The 23,157-nt window shown below is 42.2% G+C and overlaps 1 pseudogene across 1 annotated transcript in view; it reads right to left on the bottom strand.

Annotated features, from left to right (window-relative positions):
* The window catches only part of LOC101954973 (E3 ubiquitin-protein ligase RNF213-like), a 154,011-nt pseudogene that overhangs the window by 85,733 nt on the left and 45,121 nt on the right, over positions 1-23,157 (bottom strand). The window lies entirely within an intron of this gene.

The following is a 23,157-nucleotide window of genomic DNA, read 5'->3' as shown; positions in this document are numbered from 1 at the left end:
AGCAGTAGCGCGCTCGCCTGGCATGCGTGCGGCCTGGGTTCGATCCTCAGCACCACATACAAACAAAGATGTCGTGTCCACCGAGAATTAAAATAAATAAATAAATACATTCTCTCTCTCTCTCTCTCTCTCTCTCTCTCTCTCTCTCTCTCTCTCTCTCTCTCTCTCTCTCCCTCTTCCCCCTCTCCTCTCTCTTTTTAAAAAAAATAAGAAATTGAAAAATCAACAAGTCAAAGAAACTGGATCCCAGGACAATTCCCTATTCCCTAAAATTAAAGAATCAGAAAGGCACATTCAGAGATTCCTAACTTCTTTGAGTGGAAACCTGTGAGCAGAAGCTTCTTTGGGAAGCAGTACTAAACTAGAAGTGAACAATAGCTGGAAACTCAGTGTGGAAAGGCTGACACAGTCACCCAGGGCTCCTCATACTTACATGAGTTTTACCTCGAGGATCTCAACCAAGATCTCACAGGGCAACCAAAGCATTCTGTTCTTCTTGAGAAGTTTCAACCTTAGGAGAAACTATTTTACAAAAGAATAGCCTACTGAAATTTCGCCAGACCCTAAATGACCCAAGATAAGGGAACTACCATACTCAAGCCTGCTCTAGCCCTGCACCTGAAAGAAAAGACACATTCAACACCAGCTCCCACTGCTCTTCCATATGAGAGAAAAACATCCAACTACAGCTGCCTCCAGACATCTTGTCCCATCAGAGTGGGGAAAATGAGGGAAACCGATGCAGCTCCTTTCAAGAGCCCACACTCACTAAAAGATTGAGATTAATCCTAGGGCTAGTAACACCTTCCCTCATCAAGCAAGGGAAATACAAAGCAAAACTAAACAAATAAAAAATATACACATATTATACTAAACAGCAGAAAATCAAAGGGTGAGGAAGTCTTTTTATAAAGTCCTCTACTTAAGAATGGTGATTATCATGGTTTGGATGTCCTCTCCAAATCACATGTGTTAGGTAACGCAGAATATTCAGAGGTGAAAAGACTCAATTATGAGATCTGTAAAACCTTATAGGTAGACTGTTCCTTTAGATGAACTAATAATTTGAATGAACCACTGAGTGCTAACTGTAGACAGGTGGGTGTGGCGGGAGAAAGTAGGTCATTAGAGGTGTGTCTTTTGAGGGCATAATGTAACATTAAGAAACATTATTCAGGCTCCAGTGTGTGTTCTCATTCTCATTTTCTCTCTCTCTCTCTCTCTCTCTCTCTCTCTCTCTCTCTCTCTCTCTCCCTTCCTCCCTCCCTCCCTCCCTCCCTCCCCCCTCCTTCCCTTTCTCCCTCCAAGAAACATTATGTCAGGCTCCAATGTATGTTCTCGTTCATTCATTCTTATTCTCATTCATATTCATATTCATTCATTTTCTCTCTCTCCTCTCTCTCTCTCTCTCTCTCTCTCTCTCTCTCTCTCTCTCTCCCCTCCCTCCCTCCCTTACTCCCTTTTATTTGGACCAGAGATTGAACCCGGGGTGCATAACCACTGAGCTACATCCTAATCCTCCTTTTATGTTTATTTTGACACAAGGTCTCACTAAATTGCTAGGGCCGTGCTATGTTGCTGAGGTTGGCTTTGAACTTGCAATCCTTCTGCCCTCCTGCCTCAGCCTCTGGAGCCTCTGAGATTACAGGTATGTACCACCACACCTGGTTCTCTATATTTCTTGCCTGCCATGAGATGAACAGCTTTCCTCTGCCATGCTCTTGCACTTCACCTTTGGCCCAGTGAAGGAGATGGCAGAACCCAAAATAAACTTTTCTTCCTCTAAGTTTTTCTTGTCAGGTTCAGAGAAAAACTGATTAATTTGGGGACTATATTTAATATTGTGTATTTCAAAATTACTAAAAATAGGGTTTAAATTTTCTTAGAAAAAGGTAATAAGTATGTGAAGCAATGGGTAGGAAATATTAATTGACCTGACATACTATATCATAACATTACATTTGACCCATTATGCCCTATAAGATTGTGTGATTACTTGTCAATTAAAATCAGTTTAATCAATGAGCCTCTAGACAATATATTCAAGAAAAAAAAGATATAAATGAGGAAGATCAGAAATTAAAAGGGTGGCATCAATACAGATTCCACAGACATTAAAAAAGTAGTAAAAGAATACCACAAACAACTCAATGTTCTTAAATTCAAGATACTACATGAAATGTACTGATTTCTTGCAGGACAAATATGCTAGATTTAACACAAAAAGAAATGTTCAATCTGAATAGAACTGTAGCTTATCAAAGACACAGAACCAATAAGGCCATCCCACCAGTTCAAGATAGGTTCCTGGTGAATCCTAGTGAATATTTAAGAAATAAATTATATCAATTCTCTAAAATCTCTCCCAGAGGATAAAAACAAAGGAGCTACTTTCTAACTCATTGTATCAGACTAGCACTAATGTAATAATAAAAAAAAAAAAATCAGACAAAGATTACAAGAAATCTATGGACTAAAATCTGTCATGAAAGAAGATAAGAAAATATGCATGAAGTACTAGCAAATATTATCTGGAAACAGACTCACATCAGTATAGCCAACCTGTGTACAGTAAAGGGGCAGAGGCAACACAACAACATAGAGCAGAGTTCCTTCCATCTGCATGACCTGGACATTTTCATCAACACGGCTACCGCACACGTAAAAGGAGAAACTTAGAGAGAAAAGAGGGAGAAGGGGGAAGAAAAACTCCTTGTAAGATAAGGACTGGAAACCTACCAAATATGTGATAAAACACAGAGCCTCTGGGTTCAATGCTTCCTCTTTGTAAAATTAAAAAAAAAAATCCATCACTACACACATCACACAGATGCATATTTGGTATGCATATCACATATAAATACTTGATTTTGCATCTGTTTGTGTGCATCTGTCTGTGTCTCTACAGAAATTCTCAAAAATATTTTCCGCCATTAAACATTGATTTTGGAATCAAATATACTAGAAACATCCAAAAATTCTTTGGATTTTTTCATTTTCTATACCTCTTCTTCTGAATTTTTAATAATTGTATATTTAATTTAGTTATTTGTTGTTGTTGTTCCAAGACTCTCTAGCTGAAGGTAATAAAATTAACTAGAAGAAAATCATGAAGATATTTTTACTCAAAATTCACAAAACTAAAAAAGTATAGAAAAGATCTCAGTTCTGTGTCTGAGTTGATGCAAGGCAAGGAACTATTGTGTGGGAAGCTGGCTGCAGAGAGCGGGAACCTGAGAGTAACGTTCCCTGTGAAATAGCAATTACAGAAATGATCCAATTTTCCAAAAGTGTGATATCTATTGAGCTAAACAGATCTACAAAGAAGCAGGTCATGTCTGCGTACTAGGCAGAAACAAGGTCACCTGTGGCAGGGCGAGCAGGTGGAGTTGGAAGGAAGGATCTATAAGGCTGAGTGTGGAGGACATGTTGGGCTAGAGGGTAGGCAGGGGTGTAGTGCTGCCTCCACTTCCTGTCCCTCCCCTGCTGTCAGGATCCCTTTGTGATTGGAGGGCACAGCCCTGTGACACAGGCCTGAGTAAGACTCCCCATTGCTGAAGCATACTCTCAGGACTCATTTGTCCAAACAGAACAGTGCGATTTAGATGATGGAATATCCTCTTTCCTCTGAATAGCGTTAGTGCCACATGGCTGAACTCCAGCTTCACCACCTGGGCAATGGATATGATCCTTTGCCCAGTGTGTGGACTGGGGCTCTTTCTCCTCTTATTGCCCTGCAGGGTAATCCATTCTTCCCACCACCAAGGAAAAAGGGAAAACTCAGGAAGGTAAGAAAAACCTCAGAAAAGCCACATTCTCTTTTGTCTACTCTTTTGATTTTTTTAAAAATAAGTAGGAACAGTTAAAAAAAATTCTCAGGACAGAACAGAGCATCACTCTGGGACAGGCAGGCCAGGGCAGGGAGAGAGTGTGCACTAAGGCTTCTCCTATCTGAAGCTCTCAGACCATCCATGTGGTGAGCTGCAGGTCCCAGAGTGTAGCACACACTATGACTCAGTGGTTGAGGTTTGCACTCCTGAGAGAGCTGGGAACCTCTGGAGAAGTTCAGGCCCTGAGCACTGCTCCATCTGTCATCTTCTCCTGGAGGGTGTCTGTGGAGCAAGGCTTTCCTCCGTGTTGGGTTCATATGAAGGCTGTGCCGAGCCCTGAGGGACTCCATCATGGCTGGAGACACCTCTGGCCTCAGGGAGCACAATCCTGCCTGGCAGCTAAGAAGAAATGAGTCTGTTCCTGAGCCAAGGATCAGTGACTGAGGACATGCATGGGGTAGTTTATATGGAAAACCCTTTTTGCGTTTTCCAAATAAGAAAAATAAAGAATATTGCCATTTTTAAAATGTCTCTGAATAAAAGGGTCTCTACTAGCTAACTGTAGAAAGTTAAGCTGCTCAGAAACATGGAGTGTTTGCAGCTGGTCTAGGAGAACAGAAGGGAAAACTAGGCCCTAGTCTCTTTTTCTTTCTTGTTTGCCAGCACTCAAAGGTGAAGAAGGGACAAAGCAAGAACAGGAAGAAGAGTGGCATTTTGAAAGGTAAGGCCTTGCCCTTCCACTCCAGAGGTGATTTGCTGTCCCCTGTTCCCAAGATACCAGAGCCACGTTCCAGAGGAAGTCACTTGTACAGACCTGAGAGGGAGGATCCTGGGAAGGAAATCATCAAATCAGAGACACTTCTCAAGTTCTGTGCCCAGAATGAAGCTACAGTGGGCCAGGAGTGGGTGATGTCCAGTAAGGTGGTATGGGTAGTATCAGAGCCATGCTGTCTGTGATCCTGCCAGTGAGGAGAATCCATCATGGCCTAGTTGTTTTCCTATGGGTGAAAGCTGAACACTCAAGAAATGCCAAGGCAGGCATAGAAAGCAAGTTTTATTTAGACTTCTCTGCAGAATAGGGGTCCCAGACCTGCGTATACAAACAAGTGGGGTTCCTGTTCATTTTATATTTTAGAATTCCTCTGTTCTCATGACTTCCTTCTCCCCTTATCTTGCCTCTCCTCTCCAATCCCGCATACATGACCCAGAGGTAGACTCAATGGTGGAGTGATCCAGGCAGGAAGGCAGCAGCCCAGGAGGCATCAATTGACAACTTCTACAACTCCCTGCAGGGAAGAACAATTCCTGGGGCAGGTTACCTTAGCAACAGGTGGAGGAACACTGGAAATGAACATGGGAAGAAGAGGGAGAAAGACCATTTGATTTCCTTTCCTTTCCAACAAGCCCCCATGTTCCAGATGGGACAGATATATTATCTACACTGACTGCCATTTGTCCCCTCAACTTCATTTGGATATGGTGGTAGGACTTCCTGGACAAAATGTGAACAGGCTCTCATGTCCCCAAGGCTGATTCATCTCTGAGATGGCCCAAACTTTCTCCCCATAGGGAGTACAACAGGAGATAGTGGAAGTTTAAGTTAATGAAAAAGTGCTGCCCCTGCATATGCCTTACTATCCCTGTCACCTGTCATGTGGCCTTGAACACTGGCACCGGCCCTCCAGAGTCTCCTCTTCCAGTCTGCCTCACTCCACTCACCCTTCCTTCTCCACAATAACCCAGCCTCCATTTTCAGGTTATAGTGATTGCTGGAAGAAAGTGGAAGAGACTGAAGATTTGCTTTCACTTCTAAAAAGGTGAGTCCTTTCCACTAGTCCCTGTGTCCTTCCTACTGTTGCCTGTGATAAGATCCAACAACACAGAGCTCTCATGGGGTAGGGGGCAGCCTTGGTTGGGGCAGGATCTGACTAAAGCTCTGACATATGGGAGAACAAGGGCTTTGAAAACTCAGGGTGTGGGGTAGCGAGGGGCCATGACCACAGGTGCCCACCCCTGCCCCACTTCCTATACCTCCTGGCCTCATCTGCTCCTGGCTACAGCCTGAGCCTCTCTCTCTTCCAGCCACCTAGGGAAGCTCCATCATGGCAGCAGCTTTCACCAGCTCTTAAAAGGAGATGACCCAGATGAGATGTGCAAACAGAGTCAGCTGGAGTCCACCAATCACGTACTGCCTGGGGAGGATGATTTGGCCACTGCCTTCTTCCTTTGGCTTCCCTGACTTCTTTGAGCAAGCACCCTTTGTTCCTGGCCTCCACTTCCTTCAGCAGACCTAATGACTTCCTCAGTTTCTGTTCAGTCACACTCAACCCTGAGTGCCTCTCAGTCACCAGAGTCTGTGATTCCACTAGAACAATGTTCACCTCAGCCATGTGGACTTTCCTCTCCCCCATCTCATCCCTCCTGATTCCATGGCCCATTGTGTATTTCTGCCAGACCCCAGCCTGACTCCTCAGTGTGACTCAATGATACTCTCACTGGGAACCAAGCCACAGAGCTATCTCCACCCAACAACTATTGGTTGAATTCTCCTGTCTAATCGCCATCTCTCGTGCCATTGCCTTCTCCTGTCCCATTGCCATCTCCTTTCCTAGCAGTCTCAGGCCATATTCTCTCCACCTGTCTCATCTCATCCCTCTCTTAGTGGCAGATGACTGCCAAAGTCTGTGGCCTCTCCCGCTCCCCACACAGTGAATCCAAGAGAGATCATGCTTCCTACTCACCAGAGGACTCACTCTGGGCAAACCACCCACTCTCGCAAGTAGAGGCTGAAGGGACCTCTTTCATTAACCCTGGTGTCCAGAAACTGATAGAGATATCAATCAGGAAGAGAGCAGGAAGGAAAATTTGTAATGTGAAGACAAAAGATGAACCAGTCTACTCCCTGAATTTTCCGGGAAGCACAGTACAGTCCCTGGCAGGGAGTAGGACACCACCATCCCACAATACTTCTGGAACATAAAAGGCAAGCTAGAGATGCTTACAGTTCCTCAGCAGCTCTTTTACACCAAGATCCTGGGGGAACCATTTACAGCAGACATGCAGCCAACTCTTTTGAGGCCTCCCCATTCTGCATAGCAAGTCCCTGGTGGCTACTGTCAGAATGTCTGGGCCCTCAGCAGACTTTTCCTCCATTGCATTCAATGAAATGCTTGATTACATTCCAGGGCAGGTGCAGGCTGCACCTGGGCCACTCTTTTCCTCCCAGTTTCTCCACCCTCTTATTCAATTTCAGCCTGTGACTCCAACCTTGTCTTGCTCCCAGTCCCCACCACTGGCTCAGATCCACCATCAGGCCCATTTCCTATCATCTCTCCCAAGTTTGCAATGCCATGTTCCACTGAATATCACATGTGGATTTCCATGCCCCACAAGCCAAGAGGAGACCCAGCTGCTTTCTCCTTCTGCTCTTCAACACCTGGAATACCACATTTTAAGAATACAAGAAGAAAGTAGAGAGGCTTTACCTTATTTGGTCCAGAAGTCTCAGAAAGCCACTACTGAGAACTGGGCCTCCTGTGATCACAAGCCCATCAACAAGCCCCCAGGGGATTTCTTCAGCCTTGAGCTTCAGGAGAAACAGGAGCAACACCTTCAGAAGGTTTATGCTACACCAGTACAGACTGCCTCCCAATATCTACCCACTTCTGAATCTGAACGAGTCCTGGGACAACATCCCAAGGACAGATCAGGCAAAGGACAATTGTGGGTCTTCCTGTAACTCAGTGATTCCAGACAACAGAAGCCCTCCTATACAAGAAACTGGTTCAGAGAGGCCAGAGATAATTCAAGAAGGAATGATTCCTTCGTGTTTGGCATTCCGGGCTGGGCAAATATCATGTCTCTGCCCCGCCTGGAAATTCAAACCCCCACAAGGTAATGGGATGGACCATCCTTAAAAGGTGGGGAAGCCTTCAGGAACACCTCCCAGGAAATCTCCCTCCTTGATGCTGGCACTCAGCATGTGCTGGAGGCAGATGCTACAAGTCTAAGAGTGAGGCACAGGTGGGACCTACCCCTCAGGGTCCTTAAGCACATAAATGTCTTGAAGATGAAAAACTCTGAAGCTTCACCACATCCACAGCCTGCCCTTCCCTCCTCATCCTCCTGTGACACCAAGGCTGACTCCATTGCCCATGATGGGAAAAACCACCCAGAAAGGTCCAGAACTGAAGGAGGTAGCACAAACTTCAGTTCCCACCATTTGAGTCCCTGAGCAGAACTCTATCTAGTGACAACTGTGGGCTCTCAGATGCTCCTTCAACTACAGAAGAGGGCAGCTTGCCCTCTCAGCCCCACACTTACATTCTCATGGGCAGAACCTGGCACAATGGTACTGTCCTGGGATCTGTAAGAGACAGCCTGGAACCAAGTCCAAGCCTAGAAATGGGCAGACATGAGTCCCTGGGGAGTGGAGGTGTGAGCTTACAAGTCTCATGCCACAGCATGTCATCACTTCAGGTAGAACACCAATTTTTAAAGGCTGAAGAAGTCAGAGAAATAGAGGATGAGGAGGAGGAGTCTTCTAACTGGGGAATCACCAATGAAATCAGAAAGACATCAAACTTCCCAAATGTTCATATCAATCTGGGGAATTTAGAATCTCAGAGGATCAGTAATACCCTCCTATAAGTTCTATTTCCCAGGGCCAAGGATACTACTCATGCCTGAAAGCACAGACTGAGCCAGAGAACCAGCCTCAAGAACTGGCTCCAGGTGTCATCCTGCAAGACTGTGCCACTGACATGTTTCATCAGGACTGTGCCCCTGAGGTGCTCCTGGCTACAGACATCCTAGCTTCCTAGGAGAGATGGTCCAGCTCCCGAAGCATGTCCAGTAGCAGTTCATCAACTTCTCGGGGGGGCTGTACAGACTCTTGACCAGTGAAGACAGCAGCGAAGACCTACAGGATCCTAAGATCCCTGAACTCCAGGATTCAGGAAAGAGCAGGAGAAATAAGTTAAGGCCAACTGCCAAGAGGGAGGACAGAGTGAGGCCCAGGTCAGAAGTAGAGGAAGAAAGGCTTTCAGGGCTGCTCTGCCCCAGTCATGGAGGTTGGAGACACTGTGGGGGACAATTCCTCCCAGGATCCTTCAAAGAGGAACTTTGGGGACAGAATAAAGAACTTTCTGCAGAATATTTTCCCCAGTAAAGGCAAAAGGCAGGCAAACTCCCTACCCAAAATCATGACCCCATCAACTACTACCCAAAGCCAAAGGTCAGTCACAAGCCAACAGCTTACAGATAAGGGGGCATCAGAAGCCCAGGCACTCATGACCACTGTTGGATGGATCATAGAGCAGAAAATGAGGTTTCATCATAATTTTTCTTTCCACAAGAAAAACATGGTGAAAGAAAAACCACAGACCCCTGTGGGTAGGCAATCCCATTATTCCAGGGGTTCCTCCTCCCTGGAGCAAAGGAGAGGGATGAAAGCTATGGCTCCTGGTCACCAGGCCAGCCCCAGGGGCCACAGCCATCTTTCAATCAGGTGGATCAGAAACCAGGATAACAATCCAGCCATGCTGCTCAAGGAGTCTGCACATCTGCCCAGCCCCTGCCAGCAGAGGACCCAGGGTGGTAGGTATCTCGGGCCACAGTGTGCACTATCCAAGGCACTGTGCTCTTCAGAGATGTTTGTTGTCTCGTCAGCATCAACATGCTTCCCACTCCTATCCTGCTGGGAAAAAGTTTTTCCCACAATTCAGACCATACTGAGAAAAACTTTCCTCATGTGAGCCCAACCTGTTTGATAATGGTTTCTTCTTAATGAGGTAACAATGGCTTAATAATACTGCTTTTTTTTAATCATAGAGGCTTTTGTCTGTGTCTTGCTGGGTCTAGGGAAGGAGGTCATGTCTGTTCTTCATTACTCTGAATTCTAGAAGGAAGTGGACATGCGGGGAGGTGACAGTGGCAAGAGTACCCACCCTTATGCCAGATCAATCCTCTCATTACAACTTAAGAATTCATGACTTGATCATTAGAAATAAGAGAATGCCTTAGGGACTCATCAAGAGTGGGGCAACCCCACGAGAAACCCACCCCAAGGTCTGAATCAGCCTTTCCCTCAATCCTGATCTTTGTGAAGCTATATGGATTGGGGTACAAGGATACCATGAAACTTAGTAGCTTCCCATGTCCAGGAAAGTTATACTTTCCTGGCCCTGAATTCAGAGGTGGCCAGAGAGTCCCTGCTGCTGGATGTCTTGGTGGGAAACACAGGAAAACTGCCCTGTGAACCCCTGCCTTATGGAGGTTAACATAGAGATGGGCCTTTCCAGCTCCTTTTCTTCAGGCTGCATGCAGTAGCCATGTCACCTACTTCTGCTCCTGCCTTCCTCACTCTCTAAAGCAGTGCCCATAATGAAAATAGATCTGTATGTGTCTGGGTGGGAACAGCAAGTTGGCTGCTAAGGGCTGTGTCACATGAAACTTGCTATCTCTGAACCCCCCAACCCCCAGTTGGCACAAATATGTATGCACTAACCATCTGACATTGGGGAAGAGTGGGCAGAGAATGGGATGTGGAGGATAAAATGGAGCCAAAGAAAGAGAATAACATGGGGATATCACAAATGGTGTGGTGTATGGGAAGCCTCTGCACTCCTATTACCAGCCACCAACCTGAGAGACTGGAAATTGTGGACTCACTCTGGCCTCAACCCCATGCACCCTCTCTAGCTCCCAGACCACAGACCCGGAGAAGCCCCTTTAGCAATGATACAGACTGGAGAGAAAGCAAACCATTTGGTAAGGAAGATTCATTTCCTGGCATCATACTGAGTAGGACTGCATGTCTTTGCCTCTTTAATTATAGAAGGGATGAGTTAATCAATCGGAGTAGCCAGGACTAAGGAACTCTAGCTGTGACTCCCAGTTTGGTGACCTTTAGACATGGCCCTAGCACTTCTTCTGCAGTGAAAAAGCAGGGACCTAAAAAGTCCAAAAGGAGTGGCCTGGAATCAAGATTCTCTAGGCTTCCAGAAATTGCTTTTCCAGAGACTAGAGAAGAAAAAGTGATTCAGTTAGAACTTGTCATATCATGGCAGTGACTTGTCCAAAACGTAGGAGTAAGCTGGGTGGGGGCAACCAGCAGACTTCCCTGACCTCACTCTGCTTCCAACACAGGCTTCTTCTTCCTGCAACCTCTCCACATGGGAAAGCAGGCAGGACAAATAAGAGAAGCCATGTCTGCAGAATGTTTGATGCTATGGCCCACCTGGGGAAGGCAGCAGCACCACTCATGGGCCCTCTGCCCTGTTAAGTGATGGGGAGTCCTGTACCATGAAGTGCCACCAAGGCAGATGACAGAGGCATGGTCCTGCTCTAATGTCTGAATGTACTCCATATGTAAAGCCAGGCAGTCCTTCCCAGTGTGAGAACAGGCCCTACAGGCCCACCCTGAGCCAGGTCCTGTCCCTTATTTGAAAACAGCAGACCTCAGAATAGGCCTAGGATCAGGAACAGACCCAGGCACCAAATGGGATAGAACAGAGTCAGAGCCTTGAATCTGGCCCTGCTGGGCCCTCTCAAAGCACAGAGGGGCAGGTTCTCTGGGAAGAGGACCTGGATGTGGACCCCAGGTATTGTGAGGGATAATGCCACAGATAGTGAAATTGATGGACAGCCAGAGTCATGAGAAAGGAAGTCCTGTTTCCCTCTGCTTCTGTCTGCTTTGTCATCTATGAAGGGCAGTAATTCCAACAGCCAGGAGACATCCCAGAGACCCACAGTGAGACCCCCACACAGAGATGTAACAGAATCCTCTGTCAGACACAAGTAAGACCCCCCTGGCACACAGACATTCACAGACCCAACCTAAAGATGGCCACAGAATCCACTACAGAGCTTCTAACGCAGCAGTCACAGTAACACAAGGAATTCCCTCAGATATAACACCAACTTCAGGGTCCTCACAGATCTCCCAGAACCCTTGACAGACTTCCCAGAGGGACCTCTGAAAGATTTGTACCAACAGAGACCTCAGAGAGACCTCAGAGACACAGAGTCTCCGACAACAACATTTCACTGCCACGTGGTCCTCATGCAGTGATCTCTCACATAGAACTCCCACAGAGTTCCAGACCAAGGGGAAAGATCTCCACAGAGATGTCCTACAGATTTCTCATAGAGACCACCCACAGATAGTACAGAGACATCTCACACAAACACATTGACCACATGGAGTGTCCTCCTCACACAGAGACCTCATACAGACTTTACACAGATTTTAAAAGACCCATACATAGATATCACACAGGCACCTCAGAATCCCCACAGGGACTGACACAGAGACCTTTCACAGAAATTTTCTACAGAAAACTCCACATCATTTTTCCTTCATGTGAAACTCCTTAGCCAACTGGAAGCACAAAGACACTGGCCAGACCCCTGAGACACTGAGAAACTGTCAGTGTGGCCTCCCAGATGATATTCTCTGCTTAGGAAAATCCTCAGGAACTTCTGTTCCTTTGTAATGCCATTGCCTCTGAACAGAAGAACTGCAGATTCTAAGTGTAGACCTGAAAAATTCCTTCCTCTACAGGTGTTCACTATCCTCAACTTTGACCCACAGTTTAGAGAATCACAAATTTTAAACACGAATAAAATGCAGCCAACATTCAGTGAGAGAAATCATCATCTTATTTGTCCAGTATTAGTTATTACCTTGTCAAATGTGTAAATGGCCCCCCTTTTATTTCTTTGGAGACAGGAACTGAATTCTGGATTGTTGACTAGTCTAGAAACACAGTAAACACCTATAGCAGATGGACTCTAGGAATGATATGAACCAGCAAACAAGCATCTGGACTCACATCTACCTCCCAGGGGCTGAGCACCCACACAATATCCTAGGCATCCACACAAACAGAGAAGAATTTATGGAGATATAAATGTAAAGTGAGAAAGAGAAGAAAAAAGAGAAGCTTCCACTAACAGAAAGTGTGCAGTCTCTCCTCAACCCCGCTTCTTCTCTCCCGCACCACACACAAATATAACCCAAGTTGAGAAACTGATTCACACTAGGCACTGTACTTGAAATGGGATAAATTGTGAATTAAAAGATAGTATTCTGCTACTATGAATTATATAGTGCAGAGCAGAAAATATAAAATTAGCCCAAACCCCTCAGCCATCCAGCTGCAACTACAATGAGGGACCATAACCACTGGCTTCAGTAAGGGAACTGTCAAACCCTCTCTGCACTGAGACTTCGCCCTCTGCCCTCAACCCTCAGAACAGTGCTCCAAGGTGCAGGCCTGGAGCACATCACGGTCTTCTGGGGAGACTGAGGGAATCGCTCAGTCTCCCACATCTGTAAACAGATTGGAATGTCAGGAATACAAGTGGGAGACAGAGACCCCATGGACTCCCTGTAATACCCTCCTCTTCAACAGTCCCACATCCTTCCCTGCCCTCCCCCTTCCTTCCTTCCTTTCTTGCTTACAGAGTCTCCAAAATCCCAGCAGAGAAAGTCAAGTGATCCACACCTGCCTCAAAATAATCCTGCGCAACTCACCTAGTTAGAACAACCTCAGGTTCTCACCCAGTGCCTCAAAGTCCTGCAGGGAGTGGCCCCTGGGGCTCTGTGGCCTCACTCTCACCATGACCCTCCCCCATGGCATGCCACCCATGCTGAGGTTTTCCCTGAACCACTCTGGATGCTGTTCCTTCACAGAAACCCTGCTTGAATTCCCTGTGCTTGGAATGATCACTCCTCAATGCTACAGGGCTCCTTCCCTTCTCAATGGGCTTCTTTCTCAATGCCCATCCTAAAGATCTTTCATGGTTCCCAGGAGGGCCAGGTCTGCTCTTCCTAGTCCATACCCCCTGCCTGACCCAGTATTTTTGTATTTATTCATTGTCACCCCCTTCCTTAAAGTACAAAGAAATGGGAAGCTGGCTGCCAGAATCAGACACTTGGAATATGTCCACAAATGACTGATGAAGGCATGAATGGAGTCCATAGGAAGTGGGAACTTAGGGCCAGAGATGACTTGGATTTGTCTTAGAAAGCAGTTGGAGACACTCCAAGCGGTAACTTCCCAGAAAACTGACAGCAGCACAGAAAACTCCTGCTGGCCTGGCCTGGTGCTGGACTTGGGAGGCAGAAGGGTGATGTCCTCAGCAGTAGATTTGGAGGGGCCACTGTGCAGAGGTGGCTGAACTTGTGGGATCCTGCTTTACTCTAGTGAGTAACGACAGAGAGTGGGTGGAGAGGTCTGGGGAGCTTAAGGGATTGGGCACCTGGTTTGTCAACGAAGGCCATCTGATGTTAGGGTCCTGGCAGAGCCCAGCTTTGCTGATGGACCCACCACCCACCAGCACTTCTCAGTGTCATCTCCACTATGAAGGAAAGTAATTTCCATGGGATTATGAACAACAGTTATGAGACTTGGAAAATGAGTCAAGAAATAATATGAATGGAAAATAAAAAGCTGAACTAATAGAACGTTTAACTAGGAAGCTTAAAAATTTTACAAATACACGGTTTTCTATCTAGCAACTGCTAATAAGGAACTTAAATGAATCTGTTATGATCATTAATCAAAATGATATTAAATTTCCATAACTTGCTGAGTTGCTGTGGTGATTATGCATGTGAGCAAAGTGAATATTCTGATGTCTTTATCTTGTTAACCTAAGTAATATTCATGAATAAAATGATAAGGAGAAAATATAAATAATCTAAATATATTTTATCGCACTTTATTAATTTTTACTTAATAATACCAATGGGATTCAACCCTTGATTCCAATTTACTATTTTTCCAAAATATTTCCTGAAACAATATTAGTAACCCACTACTAATCTTATATGTGCAATGAAGATGATTTTCTTAGAATTTCCTTCCCATAATGCACTGTATGCTCAAGTTCTCTAAAAACAATTCTCATAAACATAATTATGGAGATGTAAGGCATGTTTCTTAGTTAAAAAGATCATTTGCCAGGCATACTTCCTCCTCTTTCATTGGTGCCATAGATTTCAAGTTTATTGAAAAATGTTTTTTTTCCTTTACAAGAAAGGATAGTTCAACCCCACAGCCCAGTGAAACAGCAGTTTCTCCCTTCCATCTGCTGTAATCAGATGCATCCAAGGACATATGCACAATGCTGGCACTTCCCTGGGTGTGTGTGACACACTCCACATTTCCCAAGGGCAGGAGTGAGTCCCTGCAGTTTTCCTTTGCATGAGGGGCTTTTCAAACTAAGGTGTTAATAACAAGCTGATGAAAGGGTGCTCCTGAAATGTCTACTTCTTTCTGTAAATTAATATTGTTCACGAGGACATCTGAGATTTCCCATGCTTTGCTAAGTAGAAAATCAGGCATCTCTCAGCTTTAGAGTGTATGTGCTCCCCACAAATAGAAGGTTTGTCCTTACCACAGGGAACTGTGGATTATCCCATGGAAGCTAGAGGACAACTAACAACCACCTGCCCCAGGAGCTACTCCCTGGGTGAGTAAAGGGGATTAACTGTTTTCTGCGTTTAGAATCAGTAAGGAAACACTAGTCCCTGCCAAGGGGCTCATGAGCACATTTGTAGGATCAGGAGTTCTGGCCACATTCCCAGAGGGTCCATAAACCCATAATGAGTCTGGAGAAGCAGCCATGCTACCAGATTTGAGCACCTCCCCCCAACACCCCCCCACCCACACACCACTATGTGATTTAGGGCAAGCCTCTTATATCCACACCTGAATGCTAAGGACATGGCAGTTTATTTAAATCATGCAAAATGGTGGTCACTGTGTCTGGTTAGTGATACCTGTGAGCCATCATTATCACCTCAGCCCCAGGCTCACTATCGGTGAATCAGTTTATATGTGGAAGTCAGGCCCCCTCTCCAGATATATTCCAGTGCACCTTGAGCATCCCACCTGAGAGAGAAGGTAGCTTCAAACAAGTCAGAATTTAGTCTCAGTCACTGCCTCAGGAAAACCCCAGCCCCAGTGCCACCATCCCAGTACACAGAAGGAGTGTTTCCAGTGTGTGGAACTTCAGATGCCCTAGCAGGCCTTGTGCCCTGCCACCTCACATCTCCCATGGACTCTGGGCCCCAGGAAAGGGTTATTATACAGTATTGTTTAGGAATAATAGCAAGAGGGAAAGTCTATATGTATTCAATACAGATAAATTATTCTTTGTCAATATTGTTAATTTGAGGTTAGTTGAATCCATGGACAAGGACTGCAGATACAAAAAGTTAACATTATATATTATATAAACTACAGCACATTATACAAAAGTATTCAGAGGTGGGGCTTTTAGGAAATGATTGAATCATGAGGACTCTGACGTCCTGAGTGGATTAATCCACTGATGGCTTCATAATATGAATGGATTACTGGGGTGAGGCGGTGAAAACTGTGAGAAGTAGGGTCTAGTTGAAGGGAGTGGGTCCTTGGGGGCAGGCCCTTGGGGAACGTATCTTGTCACTAGCCCCTTCCTATCCTTCTCTCTGCTTCCCAACTGCCAGGTGGTGAGCAACTTTCCTCTGTCAAACCCATCTGCCATGATGTTCAGCCTCACCTCAGGCACAAAGGAATGGAGCTGGCCAACCACAGAATGAAACCTCTGTAACCATGAGGTAAAATAAATCTTTCTTCCTTTAAGAGATTTTTTCAGATATTGTGTCACAGTGATAAAAAACTAAACTAATACAAAAGGGAGTACTATACCCAGAAGAAGAAGGAAGATAAAATCATCAGCAAATGTGAAAAAGTGAATTCCACAAGAAAAGTAGACATGCAAATGAGAAATAGTAAAGAATCATATATCATCAATATGGTAAACTTCTAAAATGAATAAGACCGGAAGAAAAAAAATGGTACATTCAAAACTACCAGAAGAAAAAAGGAGCAAAATTACAGGAATAAGTACATACCTTTTGATAATCACCTCGAATGTAAATGTTTTAAATTTCCCATATAAAAGATGCAGATTGGCTAAATGGATTAAAAAATAAGACCTAACAACATGCTGCCTACAAGAAATTTACCTCATGTGCACAGTGCTAATGAAAGAATGAAAAATGATTACAAGTAAAGGAAATCAAAAAGCAAAAAGGAGTAGCTACTTTTATAACTGATAAAACTGACTTTAAAATAAAAACAGAAGACAAAAGGAGGTAACTATATATTGACCAACGGAATAATTAATCCAAAGATATAATTATTATAGATGTATAAGCAATAAGTCTTGGAGCAACCAATTTTTAAAAAGCAAACATGATTACAGATAAATGGAAAGATAGGTCACAGTAAATACATCTTCCAGACACCCCCCCCAAAAAAAAAATCAGAAAAGAAACATAAGGGGCTGGGGTTGTGGCTCAGTGGTAAAGCACTTGCCTAGCATGTTTGAGGCCCTGGGTTCAATCCTCAGCACCACATAAAAATAAACAAAATAAAAGTATTGTGTACAACTATTTAAAAAAATAAAAAAGAAACATCAGATTTACAATATACTTTAGATATAACAGACTTAACAAACATCTTCAAAATATTCCATCCAACAGTTACAAAATACACATTATTTTCTTCAGTACAAAAAATGTTTTCCAAAGTAGACTATATATTATACCATGGAGCAACTCCTACCGAAGTTTTTTCAATAAAATAATTTCTTGTATTTTATCTGATCACAGTGAAAAGAAACTAGAAATAACTGCAGAAATTACACAATCACATGTAGATTGAACAACACTATTAAATGAACAGCAGATTATAGAAGAAATCAGATGGGAAATTTTTTAAACTCCTTGAATCAAATGAAATGGAACCACAACATACCAGAACAGGAAAAGCAGTGCTAATAGGCAAATTTATAGCAATGAGTGCCTAAGTCATAAAAATAGAACTAAAATCAATAACATTTTCTTATAAAAACAAAAACCAAATCCAAACTCCATGGAAGGAAAGAAATAGTAAAGATCACAGAATAAATGAATGAATTAAAGTCTAAAGAATAATACAAAGCCTCAATAAAACAAAAAGTTGGTTCTTTGAAATAATAATATTGACAATACCTTAAACTGTTAAAGAGAAGGCTCAAAGAAGTAAAATTAGACTTAAAAAGGAGTCTTAACAACAGTGAAATTCAAAGGATCATTAAGGAAAATTTTGAAAAACTCTATGCCCAATAAATTAGAAAATCCAGAAGAAATGGAAAAATATACATTTCTGTACACATATAAATTACCAAATTCAACAAAGAGGATATAAAATACCTAACTAGATTGATGACAAGTAATGAGAATGAAGCGGTAATAAAATTTTTCTGATTAAAAGGAAAAAAGAGATCTGGGGTTATGGCTCAACAGTAGAGCGCTCGTCTAGCATATGTGAGGCGCTGGAATCAATTCTCAGCACTATGTAAGAATAAATAAATAAAATGAAGGTCTTGAGTTCAATGACAACTAAAAAATAAATATTAAAAAAAGGACAAAAGAAATGACGATCCTAGGACCAGATGGAATCATTGCTGAATTTTACTTAATTTTTAAAAGTACTAACATGAATGCTGCTCAAACTAATTCATAAAACAGGGAAAGGAAGCTTCCAAACTCATTCTACAAAGCCAGTATTACCCTTCTAAGAAAACCTATAAAGGACACAACAGAAAAAGAGATCTTAAACAAACTTTAAAACAAAATCAGGAAAGTAGGTTACTATATATTGATCAAGGCATAATTCATCATAAAGATATAATTATTATAAATGCATAAGCAATAAATCTTGGAGCACCTAATTTTTAAAACCAAAGGTGATTAGAGATAAACTGAAAGATATGCCAATATCTATGAGAGAAACACAGATATGAAAATCTTTAATAAATACTTTTAGATTTAATTAAATAACAGATTAAAAAGATAACATGACATGATTGAGTTTCTTTCATTCCAAGGATGAAAGAATGGTCCAGCAAACACAAATCAATAAATGAAATAAAGCAAATAAATAAAATCAAGGATAAAAATCACATGATTATCTCAATTGATGCCAAAAATCCTTTGATAAAATTCAGCATTCTCCTTATGATGAAAACCCTGAAGAAACTACATATAGTAGGATCATGTCTCAAGACAGTGAAGGCTACACAACATACTAAACTGAGAAAAGCTGAAAACACTCCCTATAAGGGATCAGGAACAGGATGAAGATGCTCACTCTCACTAACCTTATATAACATAGTACCAGAAATTTTAGCCAAAGAAATTAGGCAAGAGAAAGTAAACATTAAAGCAGGAAGTCAAATTATCCTCATTTACTAATGATCTGTTTGTGTAACAAGATAATTGGAAAAAAAGCCAAAAAAGACTTTTAGAACTGATAAAATCATTTAAGTAGGATTCAATATCAGTATGCAAAAATCAGTAGCTTTTGTACATACCAATAATGAGTTCTCTGAGAAAATAATCAGGAAAGTAATCTTATTAATCTTATTACAGCAATAAAGAAGGAGGAGGGGAAGGAGAAAGGGAAAAGAGGGAAGGAGGAGAAGAAGAAAAAGAAGAAGAAGAGACACCTAAAAATAAATCTAACTAAGAATGTGAAAGGCTTCTACCATGCAAATTACAAAATACTGAAGAGAGATATTGAAGAACATATTAGAAGTTGGAAACACCTACTATGTTCATGAATCCAGAGAATTCATATTGTTAAAATGGGCCATACTACCCAAAGAAATCTATAATCCACTGCAAAACCCCTAAAAATACCAATGACATTTTCCAATGAATTAGAAAAAAATAATTCTAAAATTCATATGTAAGTAAAAAATATCCAGAATGAAGCAATTTTGAGCAAAAAGAACAATGCCAGAAGCACCACAATACCTTATTTCAAATTGTATCAGAGAGTCATAGTAACAAAAACAGTATACTAGTGGCATATAAAGAGGCATGTACACCACTGGAACAGAACAGTGAACCCAGAAATAAATATAAACTGCAACCAATTATCAAAAAAATATGCCAAAATATTGGAGAAAGAACAGCCTTCTTCAACAAATGGTGCTGGGAAAACTGGATGTTCTCATGTAGAAGACTGAAATTAGATCCCTACCTCTCACCTTGTACAAAACTCAGCTCAGGATTAAAGACCTTAATGTATGTCAGGATCCTTTGAAACTACTAAAGAGAACATAGAGGAAACACTTCAAGATCATGGCAAAAGCAATGATTTTCAAGTGAGGACTCCAACTGCTCAGGAAATCAGAATGAGAATGAATTTGACTATCAAATTAAAAAAAAAAAACTTCTGCATAGCAAAGAATACAATCAGCAGAGTGAAGAGGAAACAAAAGAGAATTGGAGACAGTCTTTGCCAGCTATCTGTCTGATAGAGGATGAATACAGGAAAAAAATACAACCAAAAAGCAAGTCATATAATAAAAATGGACCAATGACCTGAATACGTTTCTCAAAAGAAGAAATGCAAATTTCCAATAAATATAAGTGAAAATGCTCAACATCTTTAGCCATCATAGATGCAAATCAAACCTATAAGGAGATTATGTCTTACCAAGTTGAGTAAGATGGTTATTCTAGTTGGAATGGTTATTTTATATTAATATCACTGGTGAGGATGTGGAGTAAACAGAATGTTAGTAAGAATGTTGGTAAGAATGTAAATAAGTATGACATCTATGGATGTCAAACAGTAGGGATGGATCTCAGAAAATTAAAATAGAACTACCATATGACCCAGCTATGCCACTGCTTGGTATTTATTCAAAGGAAATGAAATTAGCAAATAAAAAAGACACCTGAATGACCATGTCTATTGTGACACTATTCACAATAGGTAAGATGTGGACTCAGTTGAGGTGCATCAATAAAGCAAATATAGTAAAAATAATGATGGAATATTATTCAAAAAAAATGGATCCTGCCATTTGCAAGAAAACACTTTTTGCTAAATGAAATAATTTAGCCACATTAAGGAAAATATTGCATGTTTTCTCTCATATGTGGAAACTAAAAAAAACAAGAAAAGATATCCAGAAACAAGGACCAAAGGTATCAGGGAGAAGGGAGGGTGAGCAAGGGTAGAAAGAAGATCAATTCATGATACACGCATGTATGAAAATGACACAGTGAAGCCCATCAATTTATGTAATTAATATGTGATTATATATGCATATATATGTATATGTTTATGTACATATATGTACACACACACACAGGGAAAGAGGAGATTAGGACAAAGAAACACAAGAAGGGGGACCATGTGAGGACATAGGAAGAAGATGGCATGCACAATCCAGGGAGAGAATTCTTAGAAGAAAATATCCTAATGACATCTGGATCTCAGCCTTACAACCTCCAGAACTGTGAGAAAACAAACTTCTATTGTTCAAGCGACTCTGTCACTGCACTTTTTTATGGCAGCCCAAGCTGAGTACTATACATCCCTTTTTTGCAGAGAGGAAGAGAAGGTGGACTCTGCCTTCCTCAATGGCAACCTCGGCCCCATGTCCCTGGAAGACAGGGCCCTCATGTGAGTCTGTTACTGAGTCCAACAGCACCTGGAACCATTCTCATTATTTTAATGCTTTTGATGACATAAAAGCTCTAACAAATTGAAAGCTGAATGCCATAATGGGTACAGATGGGTCAATTACAGATTGAAGAAAGTGAAGATGGGGTGGAAAACCTCTAAGGGATGCCAAAAAGTAGTAGTCAAGATAATGAATGAAAAATTTTCCAAAATCCAAATTAACACAAAACTCTATGATGAACTCCGAAATGTCAAAAATTTAAGTAAGAGCAGGATCCACTTGATGATATTTAAAAACTTAACCACAAAAAATATCACAGACTACAGTCAATAAGAATGTACTCCCTGTCCATAGGGCTGGAGTTGACCCAGAGGGCTTCAGCTGACCGGAGAACAGGGAGGTGTAGTTAGTATCAGAAGAGATGCAGGGACAGGCTGGCAGCAGGGGGCCCATTCAGGACTCTTCACCAACTCATATGGAAGTATTTCAATATTGTAATAATCCACACAGCCACACTGGTTTGAGCCATGGAACACAAGCCTATGAGTACAAGTGGAATCAGTCACTCCAGAGCACTCTGACATTGACTCAAAACATTTCTAACATAGTAAACCACCACTTGAATGACTGAGTCAAAGTCAAATGAATTCTTTGTAAATTTCTATTCCATGCAGGTCATACATTCTGATTACTGCTACTATTAATATTAATTATAGAGATGTTGTCAACTGGCTTTTGGTAATAACTTTCCCTAAAATTCAATGAAAATCAGCACAAGGAATTCTATATCAGTACAGTATTTTTGCTGTATGTTCTTTGTTCTTTTCTCTCTCTCTCTCTCTCTCTCTCTCTCTCTCTCTCTCTCTCTCTCTCTCTCTCTCTCTCTCTTTGGTGGGAGAACTAATTTGCTATTAATACATTTGGAACTTTACAATAGGTTAAAAGTCAAATGCAATCTTTAAAAACAAAGTGAGGTTAAAAAGTCCCCAGCACCACATACAAACAAGCAACAAACAAATAAATAAAGCTAAATTCCAAAAAAACAACAACAAAAAAAACCAACAAAAAAAAAGTCACTTGATAATTTCTGAAACACCTAGGAATTTTAAAATGTGCATTTGAAAGTGGAATTCTCAATGTAGTTTTTGAATGTCTTCCTCAAAACCAGGAAAAAAAAAAGTGCTTCAGTTTTGGCTCTCACAAAGGGCCTTGCTCCTTGATGGCTCTATTCCCCTGAAATACATGTTGAAGGGTTAATGGAGCCTTGGAAGGCACACACCCACTTGCCCATCTGCCAGAGGTCAGGGTCACACCAGACTTTCCAATCTTACTAAAAGAACATCAGTCTCATTAAAGGGTCAAAATATGTCACTCCAGTGACAATCACTCTTCAACAAGCATGTCTGCTGGCATTATACATTCAAGAGGAGCAGAGCAACATGAAAACTGAATGACCCAAGATATAGGCATACTGATGAGGGAAGTGGTTTGCTAGGTACAGAGGGTTTTAAAAGTGTGTGCCACGCTTATCATTTTTCCTACTGGAAACCAAAAACAAGGACACTCCAAAATGTGTCCAGGAGCACTATTCACAGCAGAAATCTGAAGAGCCCCTAAAAAGATTTTTCCATGTTTGAACCATTTGTTATTAAATTCCCATTCCTAAAATGGGCACCTGAGATGCAAAACAATTTCTTCTAGTGCTCTACAAGTACTTGGTTTGGGCTGTAGGGAATATTTGGCAAAATAGTGTGTGTGTGTGTGTATGTGTGTGTGTGTGTAGCAGGGGTGGGCA

Source organism: Ictidomys tridecemlineatus, chromosome 13, assembly GCF_052094955.1.
Source record: "Ictidomys tridecemlineatus isolate mIctTri1 chromosome 13, mIctTri1.hap1, whole genome shotgun sequence".
Taxonomy (NCBI): domain Eukaryota; kingdom Metazoa; phylum Chordata; class Mammalia; order Rodentia; family Sciuridae; genus Ictidomys; species Ictidomys tridecemlineatus.
The sequence above is the reverse complement of the archived record's forward strand: the minus strand, read 5'-3'. Positions and strand labels throughout refer to the sequence as shown.